Raw genomic sequence first — 19,249 nt, forward strand, 5'->3', positions numbered from 1 at the left:
ATTAAATAACTTCATTTCATTACTCATTCTCTGGAATATTTCAAATGTTTCTAGAATGACATACAACTTATCATCAATATCGTACATGTTGAGGAACTGAAAGTCCATTTCTTGTCCTGGTTGATACGCTCCCGAGGATCAACCTTGACTAAAAGTTTACCGCACAGAAGCCACATTGTGAATATATCTGTAAGAAAAAATAGAGGAATATTCTCTGTATGCAAGTAATCAACAATGAATACATCTTTACAAGCATATTTTACTCTGTCAATGATCACCTGACACACGCTGCATGTTTTTACATGCATATTCACTCCCATGTACACTAGCAAGTGTACAATCTGTGTAGCTGTAATGGGAGCGATGAGTGTAGCTTGTACTTGTCACCATCTCAAAGTCATCAAGTATGTTGTGTGGGGAAAACTCAGCACTGTCACTTCAGGCTCGACTTGGACTCGAGGTGCGGGACTCGTGAACAATGTTATTTTTTGGAAGCGTCTGATGAGCGTGCTGTTATTCCTCCCTCGTTACCTGTAACCTGCCTACGTAAATGTAATTATTTACGTCCCGCTGGCTGCCATCATGTTAATTATTACGTTGGCTAGAAGAGGTTACAGGTTATTGTTGATCAGGTAACTTTACAGTTTATTAGTTAACTTTACCGGGTTTGAGAGTCAACAGGGTTGTTGACTTACAGTATTAATAAGCTGTCATTAATTGTAGACACATTGTACATTAGGCTACATGGTTGTGCTCTGTAAGTTAAAAACAGGTTACAGCTTTATTGTTGATTATGCAACGTCACAATTTTATTTAGTTATAACTTACACTGGGTTTAAGAGTCTGCGGAGTGTGTTGACTTACAGTATTTAATAAGCCGTCAATGATTTCATTGCACATCACATGGTTGTGCTCTGTAAATGCAAAACAGGTTACAGTTACAGAATTCCTTATAGCTTTGCAGTTTTATAAGCAACCTGGATTGAACGCAGCAGCTGATACAACATTCGTAATAACCACGAGAGACTTGAGACTTGACTTTAGCTAAAAGGCAAAGATGATAAAAACTAGATTTCACAACCTCATTTATTTGTTTGTCAAATTTAAAATCACTGTCTATTTGATCCCAAGGTTAGTTACAACAGGATGCACAAAGTCATTGAGGGGGCCCAAGTCTATCATGTGGGGGCCAAACTGCATGATCTCTGTTTTACTCTCATTCAGTGTAGTGGCCATTTGTCCATAAACTTAAACAAAAACAATAATAACAAGCTTCTCAAATGGCCACTTGAGGCTACGTCATGGTTAGGCTTTACGCAGGTTCAGAGGTACCAAAGCAAAGTGATGTCCATAACAAGAGAGTTTGAGGAGGTTTATTCACACATAAGCAAGCTTACAGACATTTCTGCTGCCTCTCTCACGCTGGTAAAAAACCATATGCCCTCGTGCCTGCAGCACCTCCCACCTTGACCTACTTATGCAAATGAACATAACACCATGTGACCAACAAACGACAACACAAGTAAAGCATAAATACAAAATAAACCAAATTAACTTTAACAAGAAAAGAAAAGAAATAAATTAGGCTATAAATGAACTTAAGTCCAAAATAAACAAATAAAAATATAGCTCCAACATTTAGTTTTAAGAAATTTTGGGCTAACCACGCTTTGACGTCATTTAAACAGTCAAGTAGGGGTGTTTACTGTTTCACCCCGCATGCTTCATCAGAACAGACCTGTGTTTCACTGTGTGGTATTTTATTATTTTATCATGTTACAGCTGGGTGAAGTTTTCATGGGAAAGATGCTCGTTAGAGAGTTTTCTTATCAGACTGTCCTTGATAGGCCTTCATCTCAGGACAGCTGGTCCCGACTCCCTTCCTCCCTTGGATAGCTGCGTAATACCCTTACAGTATAAAGTCACCTGCTTCTCCTCTGGCTCTTTGTCACACTCTGCAGACTGGTTGCACTCTGTATGTCTGTCTGACCCTTTGCAAAGAATAAAAAAAGGACATATTTCCATTTCACTCCATATGTCACTTTGTGCTCAGGGTTTTCAATACATGTCAGATGATACTCATGTGCCTTTGTGCTTCTCAAAATCGTCCTCGTTAAATTCATGTTCTTTCAACATGTATGGAGATCTAACTTTTAAAAATCACTAGACTGTATCACCTCTCTCAGTTCAGGACATTCCAAAATATTGAACCCATTTTCTTGAAGATGGTAAGTAATAAAAGTATTGTAACGGTCTTTAAAGAAACAAAATAAAAAGTTTAGGTCATTTACAATTTCCTGTTGGACAGCCTGTGGAATGTGTTTTTTCCCCTCTACATTTCAGCATGAAGCTACTATTTTTAATAGTTTTATTGGGGTTTTTTGTATCTTGGAGACGGCCATGCTCAGGGTAAAATAATATAAAGTAAAAGAAATACCTAGAGTTGAGAAATGAATTTGAATTGAATCAAATGTACATTTTAGGAGAAAGGCCTTTTTCTGAAGGTTCCTCTAATGCTCCTCTCAGTCAGTCCAAGGCTGCTGATTCCTGCTGACTCTGATGTTGACAGTAAACTCCTCACTGACATGTAGAATAGAAATCTCCATAGAAAGCAGTTTCTCATGTTGTCAGTGTGCACAGAGGACGTTCCAGAAGAGAAGTCAGACAGAAAGCTGCTGCTGTGTTTGTGAAGAGTCCTGAAAGCTGATGTCCTCTGATGGATTTCTACGCTGCTTTCTTCCTGTGTCTTCGTGCTCTGAATGACTAGTTCAGATATTTCATGTGGAAACATGTTGATCCTTTATGTTGAGCTTTAGTTACATGAAAGCATCCTGAGTGCTGCAGCTTCCTGTGAGCTTCATGAAATCAGTTTGCTCAGAGTGTCTTCACTGGATCAGCAGCAGCTTTTGGACTCTGCTGAAGCTTCTGCTGAACTTTCAGCTGTGGCTTCAGGCTCGCAGCTTCCTTTATATTACAGTCATATATCATGGAGGGAAGAAGATGTTATTCCACTGGTTGTCATGGTTTCCATAATAATGGTAGGAAACCAACCGCTAAATTGCTGATTTCTCCAACATGTAGCCAATAATCAGCTCCAGTCTCCCTGATAGAAACCTGATCATTGATTTAAAAGGATTCAGAACTGAAGTCATCTGGTCATTTCACCCAGTCTGCCTTTGTGTGCGGCCGTTGTCACGGTAACATGCGCTCATTATTATCATTTAGGCCAAATCAGCTGGCCTGCTAGTGTAGTAGAGCGTTTTAAATCCATCCCATAGTCTTTCCGGTTGAACTTGCTCTGAGCTTCATATCTTCCAATGTGCTGCTGCTGCACTTTCAATCTACTCTTTAACCTGTTTTATTCTTTTTATCTTGTTCTCACAGAATCACCAAGCTTGTCTATTGAATTTAAACTGAGGGGTTTTCTTTCTTTCTTCTCTTCTTCCATTTTTACTGTTTCACTGCCAAGGCTTTTATTTTGAAACGCAGTCAGAGCGGCGCAGACGCCAGCTTTTATTTTGAAGGCTACACCGTCTCTCCCAGCAAAGTGTGAAACCAGGCAGGTCTAATCTGGATCCAGGTTCCGGTCCTGGACCTCAGAAACAGTTCATACACTTACTGACCCGGACGAGCCGCCGCTAAGCCCCGCCCACCTCCCCAGCAGCCGATCGTTCATTGGTCCGTGCAGATGACCCGTCCTCTCCGGATTGTGTGTCCAGCTGCGGGTTTTTGTCTCTGATCAGTGGACTGAGAGAAAGCGGTTTGCCTCGCGCCCCACGCAGCTCCTCCAGGTAAGACCGAGCAGAGGTCTGAAGCGGTCTGAGCAGGACTGCTCTGATCCCTCTGGCTGCATTTCACTTCTTACAGGCTGAAGGTTTGATGACCAGCACGCTGCTGATGTGAAAGAAGCAGCTGCTGTTTGGTTTTCAGCAGGTTTGCTGGGAGAGTTTGGTTTCTTTGGAACCAACAAAGTTAAAGAGATTTAAAAAGTGGAAACAGGAGGCTGATGGCAGCTGTTCTGTTCCTGTGGACAATTCCTGGAAGCCTGCTGCATTTCTTTGGGTCTGAGCCAAAGAAACTGTAGAGCTGACACAGTTTGTCCCCTTTAAGTACAATAAGTCTGCAAGTAGTAAAATGTAACCGCAAAGAGGGAAATCCAAGTGCGTTTTAAGGTTACAAACATTTAGAGCCCCCCCGTCACAGTGGTTTGGGCCTCTCTGAAACCAGACCTTCACCACTCCAACAGCTAAATCCAGCTGTCGGACGCCCCCCAGAGTAAACAGGATGTGACGTAACCGCTGCACCCACTGCTCTAATATCTGTATCAAACAACAGTTGTGTTGTCTGTCAGACTAGAGCTTTTTTTATTGAACACATGTTGTTAACCTGTGATGTGGTGACATGTAAAAATCCTACATGTTAACCAGCCAAGTCACACACAACTCACATGTCGGTGCTGACATCTGAGGGTTTAACAGGCCGCCACCGCCTCACTGATGGAAGCAGGTAGAGAGAGGGAGGAGCAAGACGTTTGGGAAAGAAAGTTTGTGGGACTCCTGGAAGGCTGCAGGGCCGTTTTATTCAGGGCTAGGAGCGACTTTGAACCTGGGGGGGGCGCTGATTGCTGATTTTTATTTTAAATAAAGCACTTAAATGCTATTTCTTATGACTTCTGAAAACAGATTGTGCTTGTCAGTGTGGCTGAAAGAGGCTGTTTGTAGTGACAGAAGATGGAGACAAGCTCTGAGAGGGAGAGGGTCAGACAGAGGGACTATAATATAACTAGAACAAAACCAACTAACCATGAAAACCCTGGAACAGCTGCTAGTTAATGTAGCCACAGCTAAAATGGATTTAGTTATCCTGACGTTATATTTGATGTCGCTCTCTGTGGGAACAGTTTATGGACACGTAGCAGAGACGCATGCTCACCTCCTGCCACATGTTTTTAAGGTCAAGCATGGTCACGGACGGAGGCCACAAAGTGGCCCAGGAGTTTGTCCCTGGTCAGTCCGCTCTCCAGACAGAGCGTGTGTCGGGCCCTCTGGCTCTTTACAGACCTTTATTCCTGCATTCTTGAGTAAGTAGAGTACATAATAAATGAGCCATTAAAATACATTTTCAAAACTAGAAAGATCCCTCTAACACTCCTAAAGTAAAGTAATGACTTTATATGACTAAATAAATGAATAAATAAGTCATATCATCATCAATCTGAGCATAAACTGCTGCTGGCCAGAGGCAGGTAGAGTACTCAAAATCTTTACTGAGAAAAAGTACAATTACTCCCATAAAAAGTAAAAGAAAAAATGACAAATGTACTCATGTAGAAATATAATAATATATTTCATCTGCTGTGCAACATGCTTATTTCTAGGGAATGCTACTTGCTTTGCTGGTTGATTATCTTTAACTATTTCTGTTTAATAATTATTTTCCTCTTTAAATCTCCATGAACGTGTTGATAAGATCACTTTAAATATCAGCTTGCAGCTATTGTTGCCTGTATCTTATTATGGACATGTAGCCGACCAAAGCACAGGCAGCCGAAACAATCTGATTATTCCTAAAGCATCTAACTAATCTTTACAAAGAATAATTGTGGCAGTAACACGGAGCAGCTCGTTGTTGAAGCAGGTAAAGCTTCGTACAGAGGAAGCTGTGCGTCATGCGTAAAACCCAACAGGACTGTTTTATCAACCATATTTCCTCTCTGTGCATCTGAAAAATGATCGGTTCCTGAAGAAATAACAGCTGGTAGCTGCTGAGTGAAAGATCACTTTCACCGACACACATCGCTATTAAACAGTAGGCTTTGAAAAAAACAGGCTGATATCTATCAAAGGAAAGCGATGCTCTTTTCAACAACACGATACTGTTAATTTATCAGAATCAGTCTAGTGATCATCAGACTTGGATCTTACAGTGTGAAGTTTACATTTTCTCTGCAGAGACCAAAGATGCTTTTATGCGCCAGCCGGTTTGTTAAAGAGCGACGCAGGCTGATTTCCAACAGGCCAGCAGGTCCATGGTGTGGCTCACTGGGTTTCAGTTGTTTCAGTAGAACAATAAAGCCTTAAACTGAAAAGGTATCTGCCTGATTTTCTAAATGTTTGATCTGCCCAGCTCATTCATCTCTGCGATAAGCGCCCGTCTCTGTACCACAGAGGAGACCTGGCGTTCTTCTGCACAGCCTGGCTGACAGCTCGTTCGGTTAATGAAGCCTAATGCAGATCACACACTGGTGAAATTATGAAGGTATGAATGGAAAATGTAGCGAAATTAAAAGTAGATTACTGGCCCACAGAAAATACTGGAGTGAAGAGTAAAAGTAGGCTACAGTTTTAAAAAAGGAACGTGAAAAGGTGCCAGTTACATTTTTTATTTTATTTATTTTGTAAATGACGTTATTTGTAACAAGTCACTAACCAGAACAGAACAGAATGGACCCCAGTGAGAACAGCCCATGTTTATGTTGGTGCTGAAGGCGTCCTGATAAAAATGAGTTACAAGTTACAAAGATGTTTGTGTTTGCTGTCAGTTGTAGTTCTTACAAAGAAAGATTTGCAATGGGCAGGTCGGACCTTTAAATAATGGGTAGTTGACCAGCAGCAGGTACACGTTACCTAAACTGATCATTGAGCCAGCCTCAATGAAGCTGCTGAACAATGTAAAATAGTGCTGTGTGCAATAAAAATGTGAGCCCTTCATCACTTTACTTGTGATCCTGGTGCAACAGCGCACGTTCCATCAACATACTAGCACCTTAACACAAACTTCAGTTCAGTGGAGCAATGTGCAACCACCACACTTGCACTTTAATCCATGGAACTGTGTTGTCAACAGTGACCTTTTCCTTCTGTGTTGATATTTTCCTCTTGTGAAGTGCGACGTGTCGATGCTTCTCAGGTTCTTGTCCATGTCTTTGTGATGTTTTCATGAAGCAACTCTGCGCTGTGTTCCAAGCAGAAGTTAACCTAACCTAATGTTATATGGAAGGATGGTGTGATCATGTGGAGGATGAATAAAATGTCAAAAAGTCAGTAAGTAAAATCAGTTAATTTAATGTATCACGCAATAGCTACGGTGGCCCTGAAGTGCAAAACACGACAGCCAGTCGCCAGACATCGGTGAGACTGAAACAGAAAGGGTAGGTACGTATCGGACTCTGATCCTGGTCCTGATTGGTTGCAGACTCTGTCATTTACAAAGCATAATGAACGTCTGCAGTTTGTCCCTCAGCAGCGAAGAGGAAAGGGAGGCGTTTTAAAGCCAAAGTTTATGATGAACGGCTCAGCAGCTGCAGCTGTTTGTTGTCCTCTCTCACGTGCTGCCGCGCGCAGCTGATGCTACGTGTTACGTAGGAAGGTTCTAGGTAACGCAGGGAGGAATAACGGCACGCTCATCAGACGCTTCCTATAAATAAACATTGTTCACGAGTGCCGCACCTCGAGTCTGAGTCAAGTCTGAAGTCTTTTGAGGACGAGTCTCAGGTCGAGTCTGAAGTCACCGTGTGCGACTTCAGACTTCCGAGTCTCTAACTCGAGTCCCCGTCTCTGGCGCATACTCATCCTAATGTTGTGTAAAGTTGAGAGCAGATCAAGTATGACCTGGTATGTGTGGCCTGCATTGAAATAATCCTGAATTATTTCACTGTTTCGGTCCATATTCGTTAAAAATAAATCTGCAACACTGCAATAGATTAACAGAAACAGATGCTTTGCAATTGAGATGTGCAACCAATCAGGACCAGGATCAGAGTCCGATACGTACCTACGCTTTCCACTTCAGTCTCAACAATGCAGTCATGTTGTGGAGATTTGTATCCCCCCGTGAATGGGGGTAAAATTGTAAACGTGCGGCTGGTGTAGCCTTTTCAAATGTTCTCGACCGAGTGGATCACAGTCTGATAGTGAAACCAGTAATTTTGCTCGGGTTGTGAAGGTCAAATATATTGATTCACCGTGTTTGGCCGCTAGTAAAAGTTACTTCAAATCACGGGCACTTCCAGTCGACCAATCACAGAGCTTATGGTTGCCTCACGTCGCAGGTACATTTTTGGGGGGCTGATGCAGAAGTATAAATTGCACTTCACTATGATCTGAACACTCCTGTTGTCAGCACGTCTGACTGGCTCACCCGGGGATTTGCAGATCTCCAGAGCAGGTGACTTACTGACTGAGCCACTGGTGACTGAGATGCTGGTGACATCAAATGTGCCAGAGCCGGAGAGTTTTGTCAGTTTAAACTTCAAACGCTTACAACTGTCAAGATGTTGGTGAGAAAATTCTTTTGGTGGCATTTGATTAAAAAGAAAATGTTGTTCTTACTGTAGAAGTTACAGCAAGATACTGAATATCACTGCAGAGTCATCGTTTGACCGATCTGAAAACCCTTTGACACACTTGATATCGGCCATCTGGAGAATGATTCTGTCGAGTTTGGTAGCGTTTGAAGAAAGACGTGTGGAGATACAGATGTTAATTGAATTAGCATATTCTGAAAAATACAGATTGACTGACTTCTGAATTGACCACAGGTTGCAGTGAAGCAAACGTGAGTCACACTTCAGTGGATGTGCTGAAAAATTTCAGTTCTCAAGGACGTACGGATGATTTTTTTGATTTTTTGAAGTTTGGAATGAGAAATGTCTAGAAATTTACATTTCTTGTAATAAGCCACGCCCACTTTGAGCAATCATTTCCAAATTTTATACATCAGCTGAGTAGGGACCCGAGATTGTACAAACCGAATTTCGTACAAATTCATCCAGCGAATTACGAGGTATAAACTTTTTGCAAGTGTAGCGCCCCCTAGTGGAAGAATATCCCAGGGCTGCTCAGCAAAGCTGGGGCCGAGCATTGAACAGACGCATCGAGTTTGGTTACAATAGCTTAAGCCGATTTTGATTTACAGGCATTTATGTAAAATTGTGCGTAAATACATAAAAGTAAAAATTTAAGAAAAAAAAACAGACTGACATATCAAAATTCTTTTGATAACATTTGATCAGCGACGTCCGTAGATGATCCTGCCAAAGGTTCAGGTCAATTGGCAAAACCGTCTTATAATAATAAAAATAGGTTTTAGAGAAAAGCGATAAAAAGTCGTATAATTTGACATTTTTAGAGCAGAAGACCATTGAAGCAAAGATGCAGCTGAATCCAGAGATTAAAATAATGAAAGAAGTTCAACTCTAAATGAAGCCATTTTCGAGATAATTGCAAAAACGCAAAGCTGATTGAGCCCCATCATGAGGTACTTACTGGGTAGCCATTATGTTGATTGGACGCTGCAGCTGATCGGACTGATCTGATACATCAGGACAGAAACATTAAACTCAAGCCATCACTGCAAAGAGTTAGGCTATATTAGATTTGTTTTATGATTCACTAGTTAAATTCTGAGTTCATTGTAGGTCTGAACAACAAAAGCCCCACACGCAACTTTCTTCATTTAGCCTATTAGAAAGTTTTTATTTTTCTTTTATTTCTCCCATCAACTTTTATTCTGGAGACAATTAAAGTCCGAGACAGTCGGAGAGTCTGTCAGCAAGAAACATGTTTTACATCATTTAATGTCATGTCTATTCAGTCAGATGTGAGGCTGCTCGTTCAGTCCAAAAAGACACAGTAAAGAAGTTAGGAGTTGGACACTAAACTGCACTAAAGTCTCTAATGAAGCCAGCAAAGGAAAATAAATCCGCTCATCCAGCCATCTCACCGACTGCATCCATTGAAAGCAGCCGGCGGCTCCGCGAGTAAAATCAGCTGATGAAAGTGTAAATGAAAAAAGCGTCAGATTGCTCTGATGGAACGCAGTGATCGATCAGTGACGAGTGATGTGACTTGCATAAATCAAATGTTGCCTATGCAGTAGGCTAGTGTTGAAGGATATCAGAAGAGAAATAAACTGAAAGCCTAAAACTGAGCATCGACTTAGAGTAACGTCATTTCAGTTTCTCTTAAACCTTTAGCCTAATAAATCGCAAGACATTATATTCTGGGTTATTCAATAAAGAATTCACAACCAGAATCAATTCACTAGCAAGGACCACAATCAACAGGTATGATTAAATGATTTATTGATTAACGAACAGAAGATGTATGAAGCTTGCAGTAGCTGAATAGACATTCGAAAGCGTTGTGGGGAAGCTACGATAGGGAAATCCGCCGTAGCACCCGGGCACGACAGATCCCCAAAAAGCTTCCAGTTATTTGAGAGAATATTGGGTGATCTGGGATCTCGAGATCTTAATGTAGTGGTGGTATGCTTTGTAAGACCGGTGCGCATGATCTGTATCGGATGCTCGGGAATGACGCCGCGGTAGCCTGAATGTCAGCTCAAATTCTGGAGGAATGACCGAAGTAATGGATGGGAGAATACCTTACCTGTACCTTTTGGCAGAGCTGCTGGTAGAACCAGAATCGAGTAGCTACTAGACTGGTCTCAGACAATCTCAAATGGTTGTGCGCCGGGTTTCCCTGTAGTTCACGAGGGTCTTAGAAGGTTCAGAGATGACTGGACTTTGAAGAAAAGATGAAAGTAAGCTGGCCCGATTGACTGGACTTCAGATCGCTTTGGTAGAAAGCGGTGTTGTTTGAGGAATGACTCAATTGCGAGCATGATGCCGAAGGTCAAGCAAAGAGGAGATGCAGTGAAATGAAACCGAAGAGAGCGAGCGTGGACGTGACGGCTAAGGTTCAATTTAAGTGAGGGATGCTGTAACTGGCGCAGATGGTGTGCATGCAGACTGCTGTAAGAGGAAGGCCGCCGGGGTCTTGAAATGTCTCTTGACGTTGAGTGCCTCAAAGATGTTGGGTTATCCGGGAATGGGTTTGGAAGTTTGGAAAAGAAGCCAGTGCTTCCGCTAAGATGGACTTCAGTGGAGTGTGTTTTGTTGCCACTGTGGGCGTGTTGGTGAGATGAGAAGTGGTGACGAGATTGAATGACGGGGAGGTCGTGTTGTGCTTGTTGTGACGGTGGCTGAGTTCTTCGAAGTAAGCCTGTAACCCAAGAGAGGGCTATGCTGTTGGTAGTAGAGTTTCGGTGACTATTTTCCTGCAATTGGTCTTCTTTGTAGAACACCCAAAAACCTGCAGAATATGTGGCCGTGGTGTATGGTTTGTGAAAAGTTGAACCGGTCCCGTTGGCAAAGGTTGAGCCAAAGCGAGGAGGAATTGGGGATGGAATGCTGATTGCATGGGCTTTCAATCCAGATTAAAGTGTGAGATGGATGGTGTTGAGAGTGAATCCTAGAAATCTAGGGTCTTGGGAAGACGTGCAGTTTCTATGCAGACCTTGGAACCCCGAGGTTGGAGAAACCAGAGAGCTTGCAGCGGCGGCAATGGGTTAGAATGAGACCGGGAACCGCTTGGGGGGCATGTTAGGGTTGCATGGTCGAGTGGGCCCTGGTTACACCACTGAAGCAAGCTGTGGCTTGGAAGCGGTGTGGATTTTTTGGTAAACCTGTGCCTCTCTATCTAGAATAATGGCCATGTAATCGTTTTAGTGTATGGAGAAGGTGGACGCAACTTTTCGGAGTGAGTTCCCTCAACCGGGTGGATGTTCTCCCTTTCGGGTAGCCCTTCGGAGGATCTTTTAGTTGGCGGTTGGTGAGGAAAAGGCATGATAGGAAGAACAAGATATCATGTAGTTTACAATGTGTTTGAGTAAACTAGTGAGCTGAAGAACGGGAGATGGAGATGAAGAACGGGAGATGAAAGAATTAGGATTAGCTGATGGCTGATGGCATCCCGGTGCCAGAATCCCAGACTGAAGCGACTTGCAGAGATTGATTGATGTGGGGTGAGAGGGTTTTTTGCATCCCGGTGCCTAATGACCCGACTACACTAACCTGAAACTGTTTCCAACCACAAATTGGATGGTTCTATGTAACGAACTGACTGACGCAGTCAGGTTAGAGATGACTGGGAGTAAGCGGCGTCCCGGTGCCAGATCCCTTTAATTTTGAAACAATTGTTCGTTCAAAACAACTTTAGTTTAAATTGCGGTTTGTTTGGAATGACTTTGCTTTGAAACGGCTGTTCGATCGAAACGAATATCCATTGAGACAACATTGGCTCTGAATGGCATGGTTTAAATTAATGGAAACGACTGTTAGCTGGATGTTGGCTTGAAACGATTGTTCACTAGAAACACTATTCATTCAAAACTACTGTTATCTGGAGACAAATGTTAGCTCGAAATGAATATTAGCTCAAAACTAGTTTTGCTCGAAAGCTAGGAAATGACTGTTAGCTTGAAAGACTTAAGAAGAAACAAACGTTTACTTGAAAATGACTATAGCTCAAACCAAATTAGCTAGAAGATGAGTGGTTGCAATGACATAGTTGGAAAGTGGCTAAGCTAGGAAATGACTCAAGACGATTGTTAGCTCAACACAACTATGGCATGAAATGACTATGGCTCTAAACAACTGTTTGCTCGAAGCGTCTTAATATGATGACGGCTGTTTGCTCGAAGCAACTTAGCTAGATACGACTGTTTGCTTGAAACGACGTGGTTAGATAACAATTTAGCTAGGTAATGACTCTTAACTTGAAACGACTTGGCTTAAAAACAACTGTTTGCTAGACTGTTTGAAACGACTGTTAGCTAGCTCGAAACGACTGTTAGCTTGCTCGAAACTACTGTTAGCTAGCTCAAGGTTTGCTCTAACGGCTGTTAGCTCAAAATTAGCTCGACACAGCTGTTAGCTCAAAGTAAGCTCAACGGCTATAAGCTAGTTCGAAGTAAGCTCTTAACGGCTGTAAGCTGAAGCGGCTGTTAGCTCAAAGTTAGTTCGAAATGGCTGGTAGTTCGAAGTTAGCTTGAAACGACTATTAGCTAGCTCGAAGTTAGCTCGAAACTGCTGTTAGCTCAACTTAGCTTGGAACGGCTGTTTGAAGTTAGCTTGAAATGACTGAGCTTGTAATGAACTTGAAACAACTGTACTTAAGTGGTTAGCTTGTATGCTGGTAGCATCAGTTCTGACAGAACTGGAGATTATTATTGAAAGATAAGCGAAGAACAACATTTGAAACGGTTTCCGTCAATTACTTTTCGGGTGGTTCTGTGTAACGGACCGTTTTGTCAGGTTAGTGGTTGATGGGACCAGACTGTGGGCATCCCGGTGCCTAATGCCCCTACTGAAATCGGCTGCTGAGGTTGTTCGAGGTGTACGACTGTAGGCGCTAGCATCTCTGTGCTGGGGGCCCCTATGGAACTGGCAGCTGTAGCTGCTGGAAGTGTCCAGCTGTGGCGCTGGTGTCCCAGTGCCGAAGTCCCCTAATGAAGCGTGCTGCTGTGGTTGGTAGATGTAGACGGCCGGGGTGCTGGCATATCCCAGTGCTGGGTATCTGAAGCTTCGGGAGCTGGATGGTGGGGTGCTGACTACTCAATGTGGTTGTCCTGTGTGATGTAGGCTGCTGGTGCGGTCAACCCTGATGAGAGGGGGAGGTCTTGGAATTCTGGTGTTGGTTGACGTCCTGTTTTGCTTTGGCACTGGCTTCTCTGCTATCTTGAGATGGAAGTAATATGTGAACTGTCCCTTTAACAGTGGCGCTGACGTCACGGCGTGCGTAATGTGCCACCTGGAAAGGAGCTGGTGTTGACGGAACTGAATGCATGGCACGCTGACATGATAACTTGAGAAATTTGCTGTATTGTCTGTTGTCTAAATGGGACTTATTACATTTTTAAACGTTTTCTGAAGAGCGGCTATAGTTTGTGTCTTGCTTGTTCGTGAAGAGTGTTTGACCCGGGACCTAGCTGGCGCGTGGAAACGCTGTGATCAGCTGTTTGACGAGAGGCAGGGGATTCTTTGGGTGCAATGGGCCTCAAGCTTGAACGGAGGAGAGAATTCGGCTTCTGGTGCTGGGTCTGCTGACGTGAACATAGAAGATGTCTTGAGTCCGTCCGAATAATTCAGCGTCAAATGCGGAGAACGATGTGCCGACACTTCTCGAAGAGGTAAGTGGATGGAAGTAGCTTGTAATAATTTGCATTACTGGATGTTAGCGTGGCGTACTCAACGTGATGTTGCATTTATTCATTTAGCTGACGCTTTTATCCAAAGCGACTTACAATTTGTGTGTATGTCAGAGGTCGCACACCTCTGGAGCAACTAGGGGTTAAGTGTCTTGCTCAGGGACACATTGGTGTCTCACAGTGGATTCAAATCCAGGTCTCTCACACCAAAGGCATGTGTCTTATCCACTACTCCATCACCACCCCGATGTTGCTTGGTCTCGGTTTGTCTGCGGAATGCGAGAGCCATGCAGGATACAAGGGTGAAGGGGAGGACTTAGGACGTGTGGGTATTTATTGAAATGCTGGCGATGACGTGCTTGATGCGTGGTTCCGCTCCTGAAACTCTGCTAATTAGCAACACTAAATATAAATGCAGATAATGAGTATTGTGCGAGCAGAAATGATCCTCTGAGCAGGACACAGAAACCTGTAATTCTTCATGTGCAGGTGTTTGTTAAACAGCTGCAGAGAGAATCTGATGCTCTGCACTGATAACTGAGACTTTATTAGTAACAGAACAGACTCCAATCAGTGGGTGGGGGACATTGTCCAAGATGACATGGACAGCATCCTCCTCTCTGACACCACCGACGGAGAGTCCAGCTCCACCCCCACAACGTACCTGGCCTTGCGGATCAGTTTGTTGAGTCTGTTAGCGTCCGCTACCCTCAGCCTGCTGCCCCAGCATGCAACAGCAAACAGGACAGCACTGGCCTCCACAGACTCATAAAACATCCTCAGCATCGTCCTGCAGATGTTGAAGGACCTCAGCCTCCTCAGAAAATAGAGACGGCTTTGGCCCTTCCTATAGAGGGCTTGAGTGTTCTTGGCCCAGTCCAGTTTATTGTCCATGTGCACTCCCAGGTATTTGTAATCCTCCACAGTGTCCACAGGGACCCCCTGGATGGAAACAGGGCTCACTGGTGCCTTGGCTCTCTTTAGATCCACAACCAGCTCCTTAGTCTTTGTCACGTTGAGCTGCACATGGTTCTGCTCACACCATGTGACAAAGTCCCCCACCACAACTCTGTGCTCAGCCTCGTCACCCTGCTGATACATCCAACCACAGCAGAGTCATCAGAAAACTTCTGAAGATGGCAGGACTCTGTGTGGTAGTTGAAGTCTATGGGGTAGATGGTGAAGAGGCAGGGAGAGAGGTGTTGTTTCAGTCCAATAGACTGAAAGCAGTTGATGGGAACGTTGTGGTTAGGTATATCCTGATATAGCCAAGTCTCTGTGAAGCACATTGAGCTACACTCCCGGAACTCCCTCTGACTGCGGACTAATGCTGTTAGCTTGTCCATCTTATCAGCCAGAGACCTCACATTGCCAGATGATGAGAGACGCTGCTTATATCTACTTTTCTAAAGTCTCTGGTATCTGGACCCCTCTCTCTTCGTTGTTTCGTTGCTCCTCTGCATCCTCTGTGTCCTCCTCTAGATCTCAGTGGGGATGTCTGTAGACCGCAGCGCCATGCCGGACTGCTTCAGCTTGATCAGCTGGGCCCGGGTGTAAACAAAGCGGCCATGAAATTGCTGCAAACAGTGTCGTAACTGAATGAAAGGAACAAATTCACGGCTACCAGCCAGACCAAAACTTTCTCAACGTTCGATGTCTGTGAAGGTTCTCAGTCATCCAGGTCAGAGTTATCCAACGAAGGTTGAAGTCAAGGGCAACTGGACTTGGTAGAAGAAACTAGAAGACGTTTCGTCCCTCATCCAAGAGACTTTTCAGTTCTGACTGACTGTAGGGAAACTCAGCTATTTAACCTCAATAAAGGACACTCGTTTGAGGACCACCAGGTGCACATTTTAGACAGAGAAGATGGATGGTTTGAAAGAGGTGTCAGGGGAAGCATCTACATCTGGGTTGAGAAGCTGTCGCTGAGCAGAGGAGGGGGTCTACGCCACCACTTATCCCCCACTTACAATGCTGTCCTTTCATCACTTCCCAGGAAACTCAACAAACGTAACCTATTGGCCTCAGGTGAAGATACCAACGATGGTCGTTCAGTCTTGGCCACGGGTGGCTGTAACGACCATGACGACTGTCGTTACCACAGCCAGGAGCACTAACGAACCAGCGGTATCGACCATCCTAGCTAACGATCCCAGAGGCTAAACTGCTGAGTTTCCCTACAGTCAGTCAGAACTCTTGGATGAGTCCAGTTGCCCTTGACCTCAAACCTTTGTTGGATTTCTCAACGTTCATGATTAGAGAGTGTAGCTTAAATTACTTATAAACAAAAAAATCACACACCTAAGATAGAAAAACTAAACGGTTAGAAAATAAGATGACGAACAGGAGTAACTGCAACAGGCTGCATGCACGGTTGGCGCAAGTGCAATAGATGTCAGTCATTGTTCTGGTGTTGCATTGGCTGCAGGTTTATGGTGTCAGCAGTGTTGTTAGTAACACATGCTCTGCTGCTCTTCCTGTTTCCTAGTGTAGATGAAGATAGAAGTTTCAGAGGAAAAGTAGCTGCAAGGAGAAGCAGAGATCTGACTGACAGCTTTAATAAGATGAATAAAATCACACATTTTCATGATTCATGAATTCATGGTCTCCTCCCTGTTCCGCAGCCACAGTCCTTGTGTTTGTTTCCTGATGACAGACAGCTGACTTCATGAACAACCTGAGTGGAAACACCTGTGTGGGTATCACCTGTATCACCTGTATCACCTGTCTCTCTCTGTCTCTCTCTGTCTCTCTCTGTCTCTCTCTGTCTCCACAGAGCCTTTCTGATCAGCTGAGCAGCAGCAGAGAGGAAAACCTGCAGACTGAACTTTGACTTAGAAGCAGAGAAACTCTACCTGACAATGGCCTCAAAACCAAGAAGAAGATTTAGCAAAGACCTGCCTCCTGATCTGTCCGAATTAATGAACAAACTCATCAAATATGCAACTTCATTTATCAGAAGATTTGACAACAGTGAAGACAGGATGAGACAGGTTGTAGGAGAGTTTAAGAAGATCGCCGCTGAAGTCAGAAAGATGCAGGAGAAGACAGATAAAGCCAGAACAATAGGAGTTGTTGCTGGAGGAATTGGACTTGGAGTCTTGGTCCTTGCAGCTCCGTTTACTGGGGGGGCTGAGCTTATTAGGAGCAGGAGCAGCAGGAGCAGCAGCAGGAGGAGCTACTGTTGTTGGTGCAAACATAGTAAAAACAATGACAGAGAATGGAAGTGCAAAGGAAGTAGAAAAGCAGGGGAAAAAATTCCTGGAGATTGTTGAACCACTGAAGAACGAGCTGGAAGAAATAAAGAGGACGTGTGAACGGTTGGAGGAAGAATCAGCTGCATTTCAGGCTGAGAACACTCTGTCAGACATGGAGGAGTTTCAGAGGATCCTCAGACGAGTGGCTGAACTGAAACAGGAGAGTCAGGGAGCTGTGGATGTAGCTGTATTAGTGATGGGGTTGATAAATGATCTGCTGGTGCTTCTTGTTAATGTCTTCAGACTCACTCCGACCCCTGAAGAGGACAGAAAGTTAACAGCCTCCATCCTCCAGTCAGCTGATCAGTGTCAGAAGGTCTCTGATCAGTTTCTTCAGGTGAAGAATGAACTGTCCTCATTTACAGGACAGTGAAGAGGAAGACTCCGAGCTGCAGCGTGAAGAAAAACATCCAGACTCATGTCCAACATCTCCAAAGCCTGATCTGTGAGCTCAGCCTCTAAATGTAAAGGCTGCTGAGCTGAACTCCCTCCTCGGTGTTTAATGTGGATCTGCTGACTTCCTGTCCTGCAGGAACACGATCAGTAGAACTCACTTTACTGAGTGGATATATCTGTTGATGTGTCTGCTTGATATCTGCAGTGACGTCAGTAGCTGAGCTCACTTTTCCTTCAGCAGCTTCATTTTAGACTTCTTATTGTCTAACTCTGATCTGAAGTCAGCTCACATTTCTCTTTCACTCATTTTCTTTCATTTGCTCTCTTTGTTCTCATTCATTCTCATACAATCACTTTGTTTAACAGGTCGAGGAGATTTCCTCTTTTTATTGACATATTACAGGCTTTTCGTTCTGTTTGTGCCGTTAACTGAGAAGATTTGAATAATTTTTTTGTAAATGTTTGTTTTTATTTGAGTTTTGAGCTGTGATTTGTCTGTTTAATTATTTTTTTCAAGTACATTTTTTTATTATGATTTGTTGACTTTCAATGTGTAAATAAATTGAACATATATTCAATATAAATCATCAATACATCATCAGGTATTCTTTAGTAGTCAGAATAAAATGTAAACTCTCATTAATCACAATAAATCTTTAATACCATCCATTTGAGTCACGTTCAGCTGATGGGTGTTTTCCATAACTGTAGGTATGTTAATACTGTGGTGGGGGGGAGTGCTGAAAAGGTTGGGCTGAAAAGTTCAGACACAAGAGTTAAAGGTATTCGCTGAAATGCAAGTAAATGTAAAATTGTAACAGACTCGTTCCGTAGTAGTAGTAGTACTAGTACCACAGACACTAAGAACGGGAAGAGGAAGAATCACGGGTGAAAGAGTAGACAGAGAGGACAGTGAAGCCAGTGTGCAGCTGAACGGTATGCATCTGAATGTGTTAATACAACATGTTATCAGAATCTATCAGTGAAATGCAAATTCTGTTGGTCAGCTACAGTTTTGTAAATGTACCAGGAAGAAAAAAACAAGGTAAAGAGTACAGGAACTGTGTGTTCAAACTAGCTTGTGGAAAATCTCAAATCTTGTGCTTAATGATAGCGAAGCTCTGAATGTCAACATTTCTCTGTCCTGTGGGGATTTTATATTGGGGGCCAGTTCTGGTGGGCTAGTCTGGATCAAAGTTAAATTGCTCCCTGACAGCCCACTCCCATCAAGCAGACTCTATAATCTGTCTCGTCCTGAAAGAGAGGCCATGAAAATTCACATTTGGGACTCCCTGAAAGCTGGTCTGATCTGTCCATCCTCCTCCACTGTTGGTGCGGGTTTCTTCTATGTTGAGAAGAAAGATGAAACTCTCCTCCCCTGTTTTGATTAACGCAGCTTCAACAGCATCTCTGTTAAAAACAAGCACTCATGCCACTAATCAGTTCAGCTTTCGAACCACTACAGCAGGCCACCACCTTTCCAAGTTGGATCTCCGACACATACCACATGGTACGAATAAAGGAAGTAGATGAATGGAAAACTGCATTCAACACCCCCCTTGGTCACTTTGAGTACCAGGTAAAGCCCTTTGGGTCAACTAACC

At 43.5% G+C, this 19,249-nt stretch overlaps 1 long non-coding RNA gene and 1 pseudogene across 1 annotated transcript; one reads left to right on the plus strand and one right to left on the minus strand.

Annotated features, from left to right (window-relative positions):
- The window catches only part of LOC119914855, a 92,624-nt pseudogene that overhangs the window by 28,632 nt on the left and 44,743 nt on the right, over window positions 1-19,249 (minus strand).
- On the plus strand, window positions 3,465-18,312 carry LOC119914881. Its single transcript, XR_005446859.1, has 2 exons — window positions 3,465-3,791; window positions 16,769-18,312. It is a non-coding gene; the product is annotated as an uncharacterized LOC119914881 (long non-coding RNA).

Source organism: Micropterus salmoides, unplaced genomic scaffold, assembly GCF_014851395.1.
Source record: "Micropterus salmoides isolate LMB-PRFRI ecotype aquatic unplaced genomic scaffold, ASM1485139v1 Ms_hic_scaffold_20, whole genome shotgun sequence".
Lineage (NCBI taxonomy): Eukaryota > Metazoa > Chordata > Actinopteri > Centrarchiformes > Centrarchidae > Micropterus > Micropterus salmoides.